Here is a 17,404-nt window from a genome sequence, read left to right on the forward strand (position 1 = left end):
TTACCTTAGTTTTTGTCTGTGATAGTCTTGGTTTAAATTGTATGGCTTAATTTGTAGGAAAAGCTAGTTAACTCTATTAGTTACAACATTGGCGCCTTAGAACTAAACCAAAATACATTTTGTTTACGACATGCGCATGGATGGCTTTTGCATTTTTTTCATCACTCAATACATGAACTAAGGTGAGACACTGGGTCGCGGAGAAACGATCGAACCTCCTTGAGAGACATGGTCGCTTTGGATTCGATGTTAATTGACGGGCGAACGATCAACGGCAACATGGTAATGAATGCAGGAGCTAGGTTAAGTGGGCCGTAAAATTTAACGATGCTACCACAAATAAACTATACAGTCGAGTGTAATATCAAAAACTCAAAGCAAGCAGTGTGAAACATGCACAAAAAAATCTTTTTTCTCTTTTAACAGATTCGCTGCCGTTTGAAAGAAGTTATACGTGAAAATTACAAGGACTCGAACGTTGAGAAACGGCGGCGAGGAAAGGCAATGAACAAGTCCTCACCAATCCGATCCCATTTCGGATGATTTCCGACGCGTGCGGTCGTTGACGTGCTTCGTGGTGAGCGAGCGTATTTTGGAAAGTTATTGATCCAGTTTCTTTCGCCCATACCCGAATTCTCACGAACGTTTTCCAAATTCAACGCATATCGCGACGTCCATTCATCGAATTTCCATCATTTCAACGATTCATATCACCTACGGAAAGTTTTGAAATACATTTTTTTTGAGGCATTGCATTGACCGCGTCAGGAAATATATTTTTTTTGTGACAGAAGCATTTGAACTAAGCGCCCATTAACAGTGACACGAAACATGAACATTCGCCATTATCCGCATTTCAATCCCAACGTTGGTTTACTGATTTATTCGTTGGTTGGTTAAATGACTTTACTTGAAGAAAAATATTCGCGAATTAAAGTTATAGATAATGGAACGATATACACGGGGTATGAAGTTATTAAAGTGTTTGCCTCTCACGATCCATGATATTATATTATTCAAGAGTAACACACGAATTATGAAGCACTTGATGGCTCTCCTACGGAAAGTTTTGAAATACATTTTTTTTGAGGCATTGCATTGACCGCGTCAGGAAATATATTTTTTTTGTGACAGAAGCATGGTTGACCACGTAAATGTGCTGGAGCACTCTACGACGACTGGTGAAGGTGAAGCCTTGGCTTGCATTAGGCTTGACTGAAACAAACAGAGATGTGACACGTGCCGTTTTCGTCGCGCAACGACTCCATTAAAATCTTTCGTCCGTTCCTTCACGGGCAGTGGCAGAAAAATCTTTATCACCTCTTGGACCACATCCGAACTTTTTGAGATTTACGACGACGGGCAACAGGTTCGGAGCCATGGAGGCCAAAAGCTCACAAGCTGACGACGGATACATCGCTCGAATCCATGTAAAGTGATCAAAAAAAGGTAGGATATAGTCGTTCGGAACGTTTACCGCGCACTTTCAAAGAACCGATTTCGAATCGATTAACGCTTGAAGATGCACATTTAAGGTAAATTGTTAGAGCATTGATAGAATAATTTCCTTCAACAGAGAAAACAAAGGAAACGCAAATAAGCACAGATGCAGCAGAGAATTCCGGCAAATGATTACATAATGCCGACCTAAAGGTTTCATGCATTGCTTCAAAACTTCAAAACATCAAGCACAATTTTTTTTAAGTTCAGAAATTGTTCACAAAATACTGAACAATTCACCTTTAAGAAACAAAAATTTCACTGAAGAGAGTCACTTTCATTAATTTTCTACATTTTTGAAAACTATTTTCTCTAAGTTTTCACTACCACAATTAATAGTGTAGGTATTAAAAAACACAGATGGTGAGCAATGCCTCCTGCCGACTGAATTAAAACTGGTCGATAATACGGTATAAAACGGACCACTAGATTATCGTAAACGTTAAACTAAGTTGAGATAACACAATAATCTCCGAATACATACATCTTTGAGGTTTCGCCGCGTATAATGCAGCGCGGAAGGACCCGTAGAGGGAACATTGAATACTAATGAGAGTGCATTGACCTTTGCGCCATGACAAATCAAGAAGTCGCCACAAATGTTACGCCTCCGTCCACTCGAAAATTGACTTCACACAGACTCAACTCTTTGAATTCAGACTGAAGGAAGCATTTAAGGAGTGAAAATTATTTTTAAAGTGAACTCAAATTGTACGAGTTTCTACCACAAAGAAAGTGCGATCAATCTTGTAGGAGTGCTTAGTATACAGGTAGCTTCTCCTTCACCTGAGCAGAGGAAAATGAATTACTAATACAAGGTTCTATATTTAACCGCCAGTGGTTGAATTCGCTTAAAAGAAAGGCCCGCTGCTTTCATTTAATGTCAGCCTATCGAGTTGCTATACTTGGTGCACACGTGCTTGATTGATCGACCTTTGCATAATTTAAGGCATAATGTAGTAGGTGTCCACTGAATTACGTATACCTATTCATTTGGGTTCAAATCCCGGCGGTGTTGAATATTTTTCAGAGGTATCTCGATCCCTACTTGAGGTGCTTTGTGGAGGGCACTTTGAGTGAGTACGCCGTCCGTCGGATGGGACGTTAAACTGCGGACCCTTTGGCGCCTTTCGTAAAGAGCAGGCTAATGCCGACGCCGCGTTTCTCTCCACCCTTCATCCTTTCCTGTCCATCCCCTATGGCGCAAATGACCTTAGCTGTCGGTCGCCTCCCCTTAAAACTACTACTACTACCTATTCATTTTCCAATCTCGACCATAAATACAAAAAATGGGTCGAGGTGACAACGATATATTTATGTAGCGATACTTAAGGTTATCAACTATTGCGAAAATATTAGGTAGGTATACCGAGTAACATTGTCGACATATTAATAGTGACAATGACCAATATTACTCGATATACCTAAATTTACGATATACAGGTAGTCGATGTATATAATTACTCATCGCCATGTTGACATATCATTGCCACCTCGACATTTCTTTTATAGGTTGCAAGACCACACCGAGACCTTGTTATCTTTTCGAGTCATCTTGGGTACCTGTTTCCATTTAGTGTTAAATTGCTGTTGAATATATACACATATTTGAACGTAGCCTTAACTCGGGATTAACCTAAAAAGTACTTCAACGAACTCTCTAAAATTCTAAGCTGGTTCACAGAAATCTATGTCACCAAACGAATTAAGGTGCCTGGAAGATGGGAGTGATCCATGGTGGTGTCCCACACCGAGGTTCATCGTTCGAACCCGTGTGGCATCGGTAATTTTGTGGATACTCCTATCCCTGTGCTATCCGTGGTCAAATGTTTCAATTTATGGATTAATTACCAGATGTATTGGTAAAAAAATTAAAAAATATTTTTTTCATTTCATGCCTAGTGTGGAATCATCCTCATCAGCACAACCTAGGAGTGGCTAACAGATGAACCGGGTAGTTGTACATGAATTGTTGATAACTCGGAAAAACCACTTCGGGTTCGTTACACCGTCCGTAATATGGCACAGGCCTCTGATCTTTTGGCGTATTCCATCACGAGCAGACTGGTGCCGCGGCCGAGCTTCCCTCCAGCTTACTCCATCCCACAAATACTGACCTATCGATATTCATCATAAGTTTGAATCTCAGGTTTGTCGATGGCCATCAATTGTATCAATGTTTACAACCCGCCCGAGTAATCTTATTCCCATTTGGCCGTGCGCAAACGTCCAATTGAGACACAATCATAAATTTTACCCGGGACCTCACCAGTCAAGGGCCTCCTACGACGACTATTACTACCCATACGTGATCCATTTTTACGACAAACGAAGGCGATCAAAAACGTTTTGAGCATCCTAATTTTCACGGCAGGAAACATTCGTATCGATATGCGTAGTATTTTATGGAAACGGAGTTTTTTTGTTCCCGCCGCAAACATACACGGAACTTGGTCAACTTTTACTGATCGACATTTACTGCACATAACAGGAGGTGACGTTGAAATACGAGTAAACAGAATGACATTGCCATCGGCTTGACGCACTGATGTCGCAAGCCGTTTTAATATTCCCGTCACGAGCGGACCAGCAATCACCTCTCGCTGAGCGCGCCAACCATAATTGTCGGCGATGCAAGCCACTATGACGATCCGCTGAAGGGTAATTTGAACGATTATACAGAGAGGGAGAGAGAGATAACGAATGATATTTTCAGACCGCACGCGCCGTCACGTTCCCATCCGTTGACTGCATACTCGGAGCTCTCCCAGTGGACGCGATACGTTATAATGTCAACGTTCTACGATTGTGCTTCATACTAATTACCCTCCTCCCTCATGCTACATGTTGGCGGAGCATAAAATTCCGAACAAACCTCGAGATGCTTCTCATTTTTATGTTTCACAGACCGATGTGTACCGATGATTTCAATAAATTTCTTAAATTTGATTTTCTATTATTATTATTATTACAGGCGCGGTAGATTCGTGAATTTTTTAAACCTAATACTGAAATATTTTGCACATCTAGATGAACTATTACGGTATTTTGCAAAACATATATTTCCCTTTCTTAATTACCAATTATGCTCTATGTAAACTCCTTTGCAGGATGAAATAAGAGAGATATAAACCAGTACTGAAAGATTCAAAGACTGGTTTTCCTCTCAAACGATACATAATCATGATAAAATCAAAGGTAACCACCACTAATTTCTCAATTCAAAAAGCAATCTTTAAAACTTAACTCGAATAAGCCCATAAGTACATGATGTATGGTACATAGGGATGTATTTTTATAAGTTTCCATGCATTTATGCACGTGCAAAATAAATTTACATTTATGCACATACAAAAAAGACTGGTGTACTAAAATCCCACGCCAAACGCCATTGGTGCGGATTTTGGGCTATCGTGTAAGTAGCAACTAATACATCAATTTCCGCCTCAGCTCTTCCTACGTATATCTACTTTCTATCACCCTTCACGCCGTCCATCTTTCTGCCTTCTTCGAGTTTCTCACGACAACCGTTTCTCTTTCCTCAGCAAACCTACTCCTTGTTTGCGTCTCTTCCTCACCGGCTTGATGTTTACCTATCTCCGTCATTCTCTAAATCCACAGCTCAAAACATTTTCTAAAACACCAAGCTGCGGAATACTTTCTCTGACGTCACGCTTCATGTCAGATTTAGTACTGCTCTTTCTTTTCACGTCCTTACTTATACGAGTCTTGTCCACCAATTTTCAACTCTACGAAAACGCATTCCTTGCTAAATTATTCTCTCTATGACCTTAGCGCTTACTCGTGCACCACCAAATTGCTGCCCATCAACATAATTTTGTTTACTGTCAGTTCGACGTGTCGCGGAAGAAAAACAAATTTCTCTGATATAGAGAGAGAACGCAAATGTATCTATATCTCCATAGAGTGTATTTATTCAAATCCATGTTCGAATGTACCTTCCCTTCCGTTAAAACACTGGAGAATTCACGCGATAAATTTTGTCGCGGGTATATATTAATTCAATGCTACCATTAGCATTCTAATAATTTTTTGTAGGGGAAACATAAATTTAGCATAACGTAAGGATTTGAAGTAACATTCATGAAATTACTGAACTCTTCCGGTTGAAATCGGGTCTGGATGCTCAGAAGCAAATGGTAAGGATTATTTATATTTTCCCCGCTTAATATTAACTACCAATCAATAGTTCGTGTCTCTATTTCAATAGAGAAATTTCCTTACATGATGGAAAAAAATTTGTCCTTTATTCAAGTAGATCATTTCCAAGCGTCTTTAAATATCATTTATCAAGAGGTGAAAATACAAATTCTCGGGTCCCATTTGTTTGATTTGGTAACTATATTCCCGATCTCGGTTTACTTAGTCCCGATAACGAAATTATCTCATACGAAGTCCTCCTACGCCACTTTTGCCTAATGCCTCTAATTTCATCATTATTACAGGTAGCATAACTATTAAAGTTAGTTTTTGGACAGCGGCAAGCAACTACCACTCAGTGTTCAGCCAATTAAGTGTTCCTCATTGCACGGACCTCCTCCAGTCTCGATAGACTCCCAAATAATTATTTACAAACGATTATAGCATTAATCGATGAGAATACGGTCGCTATATAATTTTTCACCGGCTGAAAAATTGACGCGAACATCTTCCGTGAATCGGAAGCATACCAATTAATCGAACGAGGATGTTTTGGACATGAAGGGCTTCCAAGAAACTCCACCGTGATTAAAAAGGTGAAAGGTGTGGATGGGTGGCGACCGTGGAGAATTCCTAACTCCAATTATTTCCAGCTTTCCATTTTTCGATTAGCCGCGGGCCAGGGATATTCGACCAAGGCGAGGACCGAAGGAGATGAAAAAGATCTCGGGACCCTAGGGCAATTGTGAATTCGGGGGAGGTCAAGGACCTAATTGCTCTGTCCCCACCCCCCAACCCCGCCTCCAAAATTTCCGACAACTGGGAAAAATTAATCCCCCCAAAAACCCGGCCCGCGTTCCGATCCGCTCGAACACTCTTCCGTTTAATTCCGATTTTCCATTTCCTCATTCTTCAACCGCCCCATTGTGCAGGGAATCCCAACGCTTCCATTTTAACAAAGCCGGCTTAATGCATCATCCAGCGGCGCCCCGTCCCCTTGACGTACTTTGAAGGTCCTCGACTGGCCCAGGGTTTTCGCCATCCACACGAGTGGCTAGAAACAGTCTGAGCCTTGAGCCTTGCCCAGGGAATAAATAATTCGTCCAATCACGGGGCAGACAATGAGCGATCACGAGCAAATCTTCGAATAATCAAAGGATAAATCCGAAAAAGCCCTTCGGCACTTAACGAAGGGTGGGGAAATGAACGCCCGTGGAGCATCCACCCACACCTGCAGGAAATAATTAGCGATATTGCAAGAGCATTTGAACCACATATCATATGATTACCTATTTTCTAGCTCGGTATTACAAAAAAAACAGTTTTAACTTACCCCGGCCATTTTCATCTCATCAAAAACCAAAAGACAAAAGCGTAAAATTTCCATATACTGATCATTTCTGCTTAGGTCAAGGAAATACATATTATGGGTAATAAATAGCTGTAACAAGGAATTTTGGTGCCGCGTCTTCCATTGCATCTTTGGAATTTATTTAAATAAATAATATACTTCGGTAGATTTATTTCACACTGCGTGTACACCAAGTAATTCCATTTCTCTCTTCTCCAATTTTAAAATACGTAATATTATACAAAAAAATCGAATATTGTTCAGCCTTCTTATTTTTTCTAATGTATTTGAAGAGGAGGTAAGAAGAACGATATCTGGGGTCTAACTTATATTTTTTTCACCTTGACACTGTTCCACGAAACCATTCCTACGAGGGTCATCCGGAAAGTAGTACCCGTTCGTGAAATAAAGACACAAAAGTAAATATTAACAAACATAAAAAATTTTATTTGAAAGAGGATACTTTAAACTACTTCTCAACATAATCTCCAAGCAAATTAAGGCATTTGTCATAACGTGTGACAAGTTTCTGTATTCCTGCTGCATAGTCCTTCGCCGCCAGCTCATTGAGATACGCGAGGGACCCATCTTGCACAAATTTTTGCATAATGCAGATGGTGTTTAACAATTTCATGAACAATTGTTCGAGAAACATTGGGAAAATGCTCACAGATGTCATCAATTGTGACGCGCCGATCGTTCCTCACGAATTCGTCAACTGAGCTCACCAGTTGGTCTGTAATGACAGACGGTCTCTCCGAACGCTCATCGTCGTGTGTGTTCCCCCTCCCCATGTTGAAGTTGCGACACCACCGCCGAACAGACGACTCGTCCATTACATTGTCTCCATACACCTCCTTTAATTGGCGATGAATATCACATGGGCGAACGTTTCTTGCATTGAGGAATTTAATCACTGCCCTCACTTCACAACTGGCGGCGTTCTCAATTTTTTTAAACATTGTAAACAATCACAGAAACAACACAGGCAATGCTAGCGTCACGCAACTTGGCTCAGAGAAGGCAGACAAGCCACTGAAGCTATCTGACCTCGTCCAGCGGCTACTCGCGTCGTCAGCACTTCATGCGGCACGAACGGGTACTACTTTCCGGATGACCCTCGTAATAAAATTCGTTTTATAAAAACACGCAGGTACGCGACAGGCCCGGAAAGCTTTACGCCAAAACCACTAAGACTTTTAAAGATCAGAAGAACAGTTAGATGACTTGAGTCAATGAAATCGTAATAATTTACGACTTTCTATCAATAAGAAAACGCTTAAACTAAAGATATTTATGCATTAATATTCCTGCAGTATCGAAACTAGTGTCCGTTCCGGTCTTCTGAAATGGAACCAGTAACACGGTAGAGGTTAGAAAACCTTGGTGCAGGTATCGGTAGTGGGGTTATTATTCGCTGCCTAGTAAAGTGAACACGCATTTAATTCGAGTGTGAAGAAGAGTGGAAAAATAAAATTTACGGAAAGGATAGCAAACGAAAGCAAATTGTTTTAGGCATGATAAAAGATGAATGAAGATAGCTGTAAGAATTTCGAAGAAGTCAGGGCAAGTAGATGCAGTAGATACTGAGAGGTAATGTGATGCTGCAGGCGGTTATAGAGAGGTAATCACATGGATAGCGAGACAGAGGGAAGATAATAATAGGCATTTTGGATGAGATTAGGGAAATAAGACAGTATGCCGAGCTAAAAACTGATTTATTGCAATATGTGTCCCATAGGCTAAGGATATTTTGGGTTGCATTAGTCAGGGCCAAAAGTACAGAAGAGTATACATAGTGCCTAGGTCCATTGAAAACCTACTCTAACCTAAACTCTGCTAATTTATTAGTCATTCTTTAATATAAAATTACCGTTGTCGGAGAAGAATAAGCTAAGGTTGACATATCCAGTAAATCCTACCAGACATATCGATTATATCCCCAATTTATCTACATGAGGATGGTTTGAGAAACCCATAAAAAAAATGAAAACCAAAATTTTTCGGGCAAAAATATTTTTATTTTTTTAATTGTTTCCTTTTAGACTTATGCATTTTGTCCTACGCTGTTCCAGTTGGCTGATCCCTTCCAAATAATGGACGTGTTCCAATCCAACAAAAATAGACCCCTGTTTCCACAATCACTACCTCGTTAGCATAAAATACCCTCACCGTCGGCCATTTATTCATAATGGAGAACAGTTACTGGTCCGAGGGAGGCAAATGCGAGGAATAAGAGGGATAAGTAAAGATTTGGAGCCCTACGTTCCCACAAATTTGCAGCCAAAACAAATAGGAGTGATCTGTTGTATTTTTCGAGATGGATTTCCTCGTGAGCCAATCGTGGATGTTTGCCTCTGCAGTTCGGTTTTCAAAAGATCTAATAACGAGGTAGAATACGCGCCTTTAATAGTTTGACTCTATTTCAAATAATCAACGAAGATTAGTCTTCGCGACTACCAAAAAACAGTCGCCACAAACCTCCCATCCGAAGGAACGGTAATTGATTCAGACTCCCTGCTGACAGCCTATCGCTTGAATTCCTAGGTTTCAGGCATATAGTGGTGCATCTTTTTTTCTCCTACTGCGCCGACAATTTGCCTTAATTTCTGTAGATATTTGGCCTATTGTGAGAAATCGCGAAATCCATCCTGCGGATAGCTTTCTCATGTCCAAATGGTTATGAAAAATATTATACATCCGTTCATTCGAGATGCCAACAGCATTGCCTATCTCACGTACTCAATATGCTGCTAACAATAATTCGAGAATCGCAATAGAAACTAGCCTCCAGGGAATGTCTCCAATTGAGTAGAATAGGTTCCCTACCTTATGGGACCATATTTAAAATGTTTATATTTTATTGAAGCAAGAGGACAAGCGTAGATCTTTGATACGTGGGTACGAAGGAGATAGGAGAAAATAAAATTGACGGAAAGGAAAACAAACGATGATTTCTATGCTCACTAGGGGGGAGAGACGACCGTTGGCAGAAATTCGAAGAAGTGGACGCAGAAGATACTGAAGGGCAATGGAATATTGGAGACGGTGATAGAGAAAAGATTACATGGGAAATCAAGGTAGAGGGGGAGGGAAGATATGGCATTTTGGATGGAATTAAGTGTGAAAGTGTGTAGAGCTTAAGAATGAGTATTTGTAACATGGAGTCTAAGGACACATTGTGTCATCCTAGTTAGGGCTTAGGATTACAGTAGTTTGTTATGGCAGGGCCCATCAAAAGCATACGCTAAACCAGCAGACTACTATTGAAAAAGGTTGAGCGTCAATTTCCTGTGAAGACGTCGCCATGTTTACGAAGAGTTTGCCTCGTAGTTAAGGAGTTTCTCGAGACTGGTGCCCGAGTGTCGCAAACATAACATCACATCAATAATATATCTCCCACCCACTTTATGTGCAAAACCTACTTCACGAGGGTGGGTTGTTTATGAGGGCATGCCACGACACTCTCAGCGGCAAAAATATTTTCCAATATTTTCCCAAGGAAAATATGAGGGAGAAAAATCTCTGGAATTTCCCTTCCTGGAAGAAATATCCCCTTATTCCCTCCCTACATTTCAGTCAAGTTCACCCACAGTAATCAACCAGGGAGTTGGCTTTGATAGGGTACCTAGATCTCAAAACATGGTGTGTTAAATTCACTCACGCAGGGAGGTCATTCTATTCCTCACGTCAACATTGGGATTTGACCCCTGCACACTCAGGTCAACGGAAGAACACTCTGCCCACTACGCCAAGGGTATCCAAAGTGGTACGAATACCCAAGGTCAGTCCCAAAAATAAGTAGAATAAATCCGGTGAAAAAATTACTGCAGATCCAAGTCAAAATTACTAACATTCTTCAAAATAGCACCCTAGTGTATCGCCACACTGATGTCAACTCCTCAACCAGAAGCGATCCACTTCCTGAAAGGCAACCGGAGCCTCGTTCAGGCACCTCGTCGCGGCCTCTTTGACGTTATGAGCGTTCCAAAATGGTTGCTTTTTAAGAACATACACATGTATATCTGGTGTGCAAGCTTAAATCCGGTGTTTACTCACAAATGGCGATAGTAAGCTATTAAGTTACTATGGACACGCCATTCTTTTGTTTTTATGAAATCGACATCTGCAAACAAAATAATTGGTGCACATCATCAGTAATTTCATACAACAACCTAAATTTTTCGTATGGTGATGATGACAAGTTTCTTGCCTAAAAAAGAGCATATGCGGGAAGCTCTGCTGTTCTGCTTTAATTTGAAGAAATCGGTTGCCGAGTAGCATCGAATGCTTCATGAGGCCTATGGCGACAATGCTTTATCGGAAACAACGTGTAGAGATTGGTTTCGTCGGTTGAAAGACGGCCATTATGACCTGAGTGATAAGGAGCGTGAAATCGGCCTAGGAAGGTTGAGGACCACCATTTACGGGCTCTTTTGGACGAAGATGATACGCAAAACTGCTTGCCACACAATTGGGTAATTCTCAACCAGCCATTTTCATGCGCCTGCGTGCCGTGTGCAAGGTTCAAAAGATCGGAAAATGAATGCCACATGAATTGAACGATAGGCAGATGGAGCGACGTCAAAACACATGCGAAATCTTGTTTGCCAGACAAAAAAAAAGTCGTTCTTGCATCGAATTATGACTGGCAATGAAAAGGGGATATACCTTGAAAATCCTAAACGCAAAAAAAACGTGGGTTGATCTCGGTCAACGATCGATATTGTCCGCAAGGCCAAATCGCTTCGGACGGAAGACGATGCTGTGCGTTTGGTGGGATCAGCAGGGTGTCATCTATTATAAACTGTTGAAACCTGGTGAAACTGTCAATGGCCATCGTTACCATCAACGATTGATCAAATTGCACCGTGCTCTGCGTGAAAAAAGACCGGAATATGAGCGAAGACATGAGAAGCTGATTTTCCTCCATGACAACGCACCATGCCATAGATCAATCATAATAATTTGGAAACACTCAAATGGGAGGTGCTACCCCAAGCCGCTTATCCACCAGACCTGGCTGCTTCGGACTACCACCTGTTTTCATCGATGGGCCACGCGCTCGCTGAGCAGCACTTCGAAACTTACGTTTATATATATATATATATATATATATATATATATATATATATATATATATATATATATATATATATATATGTGGATCGCGGTAGTCCAGTGGGTAGAGCATTGGACTGCTGACCAGAGGGTCCCGGGTTCGATTCCCGAGCAAGGCACTCTGGGCGCCTACCGCTCCACCCAAGCTAAAGTAATTTTTCGGGTACCAGGTCTTCCTGGGAAACCATAACCGGCACAGGGAAAGGAGCTGCCCCCCCCCTAACCCTGATGTGTGAATTTCACACGCCGCATAGGGCCTTATTACTGGTATTATTACTGGGTGAACTCTACTATCACTTATCTTTTGGGTTGATTACTGTGTTTATGGTTTATATAGTATATATGCATGTATTTATATTTACTTATATATAGTATACACACACACGCATACATATTCTTCCACCAGATAAGGTATAAAATAACACCGAATCTGAAGTCTTGTCTGAGTTTTTCTAATTAATTAATAGAGAGTAATTAGAGTCCGGTGCCTCTCCCAAATAACGGTCGCTGACCTTGGCTCTAGAGGAGCGGGAGCCTTGACCACACCTGACCGCTAAAAATTTTCTTTCCTTATTTACCGTAAAGGCTGTGACTGGCTCTCGGGCGACGCGGTCGTCTCGAACGCACAGGTCTGAAATATAAAAAAAATGAGCGTTAGTGTTCGAATGGACACTGCTATCATAACAAGGAGACAAAATCCTCATCCTTGGCATATTATCAAATAAAAGACGATCTGTGCACTAAATGAGGAGTGAACTTGACAGATTACGTATGCATTCCAATGCAACAATTTCAGAGTGTGAAAAATCATTCGCCTTAACCGGGATTCGGACCCGGAACCCTCGATATCCGTTAGTGTCCAAAGTTGGCTTTAAACTCGTGGACTGTGGCGCTTAGCACACGACTACGAATGCAAGTGACATTGCATGCACGGTATTTCGTCACAACATATTCTTCCTTTAAATCCGACATATTTCGGAGTGTAAGAGGACACCTCAATAGCTTTACTGGCTAAAGCACCCGGCCGGACATCGAGGGAACCGGGTTCCAATCCTGGTCAAGGCATATGATTTTTAAATTCTGAAATTATTGCATTTAAATGAATATTAGCGGATGACTCCGTCAAAAAGTTACTGTCGCGACACCTCCCGAAGTTTCTTCGAAGATTACGTATATTTTTAAATGCGAAATGAAAACATGTACAGGCACGGGGTTAATGATAAGAAGTAAAATAGCGCGTGCGTTCGTGCGAGCTCATCATGATGTTCAGGTCAAAGCCTCTCAAGGAACCAAAGAAGTTACATGGAAAATTTAAATCGGCTGGTAGATTCACCAGCAAAAAAGAAAGGATTAAAACCGATACGATCACAAATATTAGCACATCAATTTTTCTCTGTAAAATAAAACAGTTTGCATTACCGACTTCAATTAATTAATGAACACACAGGAGACAGAATGGTAAGTGCAGTATTCCACCTGTTGATCAAAGTAGCCTATTTCTAATAACCCTTATCTTCGTCTATAACAGTTATTGGAATTTTGTTGGCGTAATAATGAAATTAAGTCAGTTCAACAATGAGTGACACAACTGTTTTTTTATAATTTGGTGACTAAATTCTGGGAAGAAAAAAAGCACGACTTGTACCTCCATGTAGTCATCGGTACCTGCATCAATATCATCACCAGAGCAATCAAAAGCGGTTCGCTTTGAAAAGTGATGCTGTTCTCATTCCGAAATAAGCTCTAAATCATGTGAAATTTACACATATTGCTTTGATAGCTCACATAGTACACGCGCTCACAGACGGTTGAGTTTTTCCCTATACCTAGCGGCACAACGTTTCTAATTTCGATTTCCCAGCAGAGACTGCTGAACAGAATGAAGGGAGGAGGGAAATATGCGGAATCGAAGAGGGGCTTCCAGTAGTTTCCGATGTCAGGTTAGATTTTATGTGGGGGTATCGTTTTTAAGTAATTATTACTAAGAATAACCGAGATATCTGGATAAAATTTATCGCAAATATTTATAGATCCTAAAATACATAATATTGTGAATTACTGCTTATTACGTTGATTTCCTTTGTTTCGGGATTGAAGTAACTCGTAGCATGGAGAAGAGAGAGCCTCACAGTGTGATTACGTTACTTCATTTGACAGGGTACAGTGCCCGGCAAATCCACGATGAAATGACGGTTGTATATGGAAATTATAATCCATCATATGACACAGTTGTGAGATGAAAAAGGATTTTTTTAACTGGCCACATGTCCCTCGCAGACGATCCAAGAGAGTGGAAGAGCATCACTCGCGGAGGATGCTGCCAGAGTGAATAAAGTGGGAGACATTATCCTATTACACCGAAGATCAAACATCCGAATGATCATTAATGAGACCGATCTTAACCACGGCAGCGTGTGGAAAATGATTCATGAAGAACTGTAAATGTCCAAGGTGTCAGTATGCTTGGTTCCACGACTACTATCTCCTTTTCAGAAGCATACACGGCGCGACCGGCAATCAAAGCGATGTGGCCTTGAAATTTTGCCACATCCGCCATATTCTCCCGATCTCGTCCAAAACGACATTTTTATTCCCATAACTCAAAAAACCGTTGCGGAATCGGAGATTTGACAACAAACTATGTAATTCAAGAGGTGGAGCAATGGTTTTCCATACAATCTGGCTGAGTTTACAATGACGGCCTCCGAAAGGCCAAGGCACATCGGGAGAAATTTTCTGGATTGTGACTTTGTAGAGAAGTCTTAAATAAAAAAATAAATAAAAATTAATAACCTACCTCGATTATTTTTTAGTAAGAATCAATAGTTTACAAAACCCCCTCGTATCAGGCAAGACAAGTAAATGTGCATCGCTGTACCATTGTGTAGGCTGCCTCCATCCAAAACCTAACTAACCAGTAGAAAACCAAATAGTACTCGTAGTAATCATAATTGTTCATATATATTAATACATATATATATATATATTCGTTATTTTATTACAATAATTAGTGCGCCGATAAGAAGCAGATTTTGAGAGTCCTAGCACCACAGATAATTAAAAAAAAACATTTTATATCAATATTTCTGAGGCGTGTTTGTGTCCACGTGCGAAGGAATTCACTTGCGTGAGAGTGCATTCTGCTGCTATGTACTCATGATATAATCCCTTTAGTCGTGAGGGATGAGTAGGCACAACTACCGCAAAAGAGCTACCGAAGTGCAGTGACTAAGGGAAAATGCTCTTTCTGATAAATCAAATTAAGAGGACTTAAGTTTACAAATTAGATCCACTACACCGTGATTTGACTATAAAATACTACAATGAAAGCCGTAAATGGGCCATGCCTGGCATTAATTGGATATTCGAGATAAATGAATATATAAAATTTCGCTGAACTCTCCTGCAAGATTCCAATACTCTGGTGGTGGGATATTAGGTGTTGGCGGCGGGGCGATCGCAGCGTTGCCATTGACTGTAGCATATACACATTCACAAGTGTCACAATTTTAGAATTCAAGTGAACGTGATCACCGAGCTCCTGACCAAATAGACAACCTTATCGGATGGACAGTAGAAAGAACACCGAACAACTTTTTTATGTGAATTTCTGACAAAAATGTCCAGCTTAGATATAATCATCAATCCCTTTCGTCAAAGACTGAAATTTCGTGAAACCTGAAAATTTCCGATCGAATTAGTCGTGGCTCGTGCATCATTACAATATCAATCGACGTCTTAAAGGAATTTTTTGCGCGCATTAAATACTTTTTCGTTCGAGGAAATACCCAATAGCTTATATCAATGAGGAATGGTTTCCACATAGTTACGCAGAAGACTACCTCGTGACCTGAAGTGGGTTGGGGGAAGGCCCATTGAAAGCATTCTCTCAAGCCTAAAGCCCAAAAAAATTAATTTTCATGCTTGACGAATGATATTTAATAATAAATAAACATTCAATTTTCGACACATAGCAACGCAAATACGATCAACGAAAATGTCCATGTAACGCAAATCACAGCCTCAAAAGTACCCATTTGTACTTATAAGAAGTCATTGATACATGATGAACATGTATAAGGCTCAGTTAACTGAGTATGGAATTTCACATGCGAACAAATAGAAGCAAAGAAACGCACATTAAAAACAAAAATTAAAACAACATCGGACAACAGCACAGCGTGCAACAACAACGCAACACAAAAAACTAAAGACTGGAAGATTGGCTTTCTGCATTACTTGAATCACAATACTCGTAGAAGACGGTACGCAAGAAAAGCTTATAGCATGTAAACCTGTGGGCAAAAAAACCTAAATAAAGATCATCTTCACATATGAAAAATTAAGCAGCGAAACACATCTGTTCGCATCACAAAGTGGAGGCCATTAATTGTTGCACGTGAATCTCTGGGGCACTCTTCGCAGTGACTTAGTTTTCATGAGAAATTGTGCGTGAACATTCCGATTCTCGCTCATCAATTGCTTACTTGACTTTTTGAAATTATTAATTAGCAGAAAAAATTTATTAGCAATTAAATAGCCGAAACTTAAAAAGGCATTGGATGTATTACAATCGCCCTTCTCAAATTATAATATTCCTCACGAAATATCAAACTTCTCTAAGCGACCAATGTTAAAAGAAAACCTTTTTTCGGTACAGTAAGAACCAATCAGCCCGATGAGCGAATTCCACTTTCATCGAGACAAAAGTCTTTCCTCTGAAAGAGAAATTTTATGCGGGAGTGGGGAAAACAATAGCTGATATGAATTATTTTCTTAATTGAAACGGGAAAATTCTAATTCACGGCTTAAGACGTTTGGAAGGGTTACAGGAAATGAATGAGACGAGAGTAAAACGAATAGTGTGATTTTCGATTTCCGTGATATCTGTTTCTTACTGATTAGATTTTAATTACGAGTTCAAATGTTTGCTAAACCGTTTTTATCCCTTACATTAGAAAGTCCAAATTTTCGACCCCTTGAAGTAAGCCAAAACACAATCTAAAAACAAATGCTGACCTTAAGCCGCACAAAAAAACGGTATGCTGAATTACTTCAATATAACCAAAGGGAAAAATGCACAAATCTTTAAATAACACCGCGGCGCCGACCATAAAATTTGATATTATCCGGAAATTCAAAGAAACTGCGTGAGATGCGGCGAAAGGTAAGTTTATAACTGAGTCATCCGCTAATGAGCAGCATAAATGCAATAACTGTAATAAGGGTAGAAATCATTCGCTACGACCGGGATGTCTACTCTATGAAATT

The 17,404-nt window shown here is 40.4% G+C and overlaps 1 protein-coding gene across 3 annotated transcripts in view; it reads right to left on the reverse strand.

Moving 5' to 3' along the window:
* Tpst (tyrosylprotein sulfotransferase) overlaps positions 1 to 17,404 on the reverse strand; it is a 327,227-nt gene that overhangs the window by 266,033 nt on the left and 43,790 nt on the right. For 2 of the 3 annotated variants that reach the window (XM_071590476.1, XM_071590477.1), the window contains exon 2: positions 12,712 to 12,764. The exons of the other annotated variant lie outside the window; for it this stretch is intronic. The gene's annotated coding sequence lies outside the window, so the exon portion shown is untranslated. The remainder of the gene's footprint in view (positions 1 to 12,711; positions 12,765 to 17,404) is intronic. 3 annotated transcript variants of the gene reach the window in all.

The sequence above is a fragment of the Hetaerina americana genome, unplaced genomic scaffold, assembly GCF_022747635.1.
Source record: "Hetaerina americana unplaced genomic scaffold, ioHetAmer1.1.p SCAF_4, whole genome shotgun sequence".
Taxonomy (NCBI): Eukaryota; Metazoa; Arthropoda; class Insecta; order Odonata; family Calopterygidae; genus Hetaerina; species Hetaerina americana.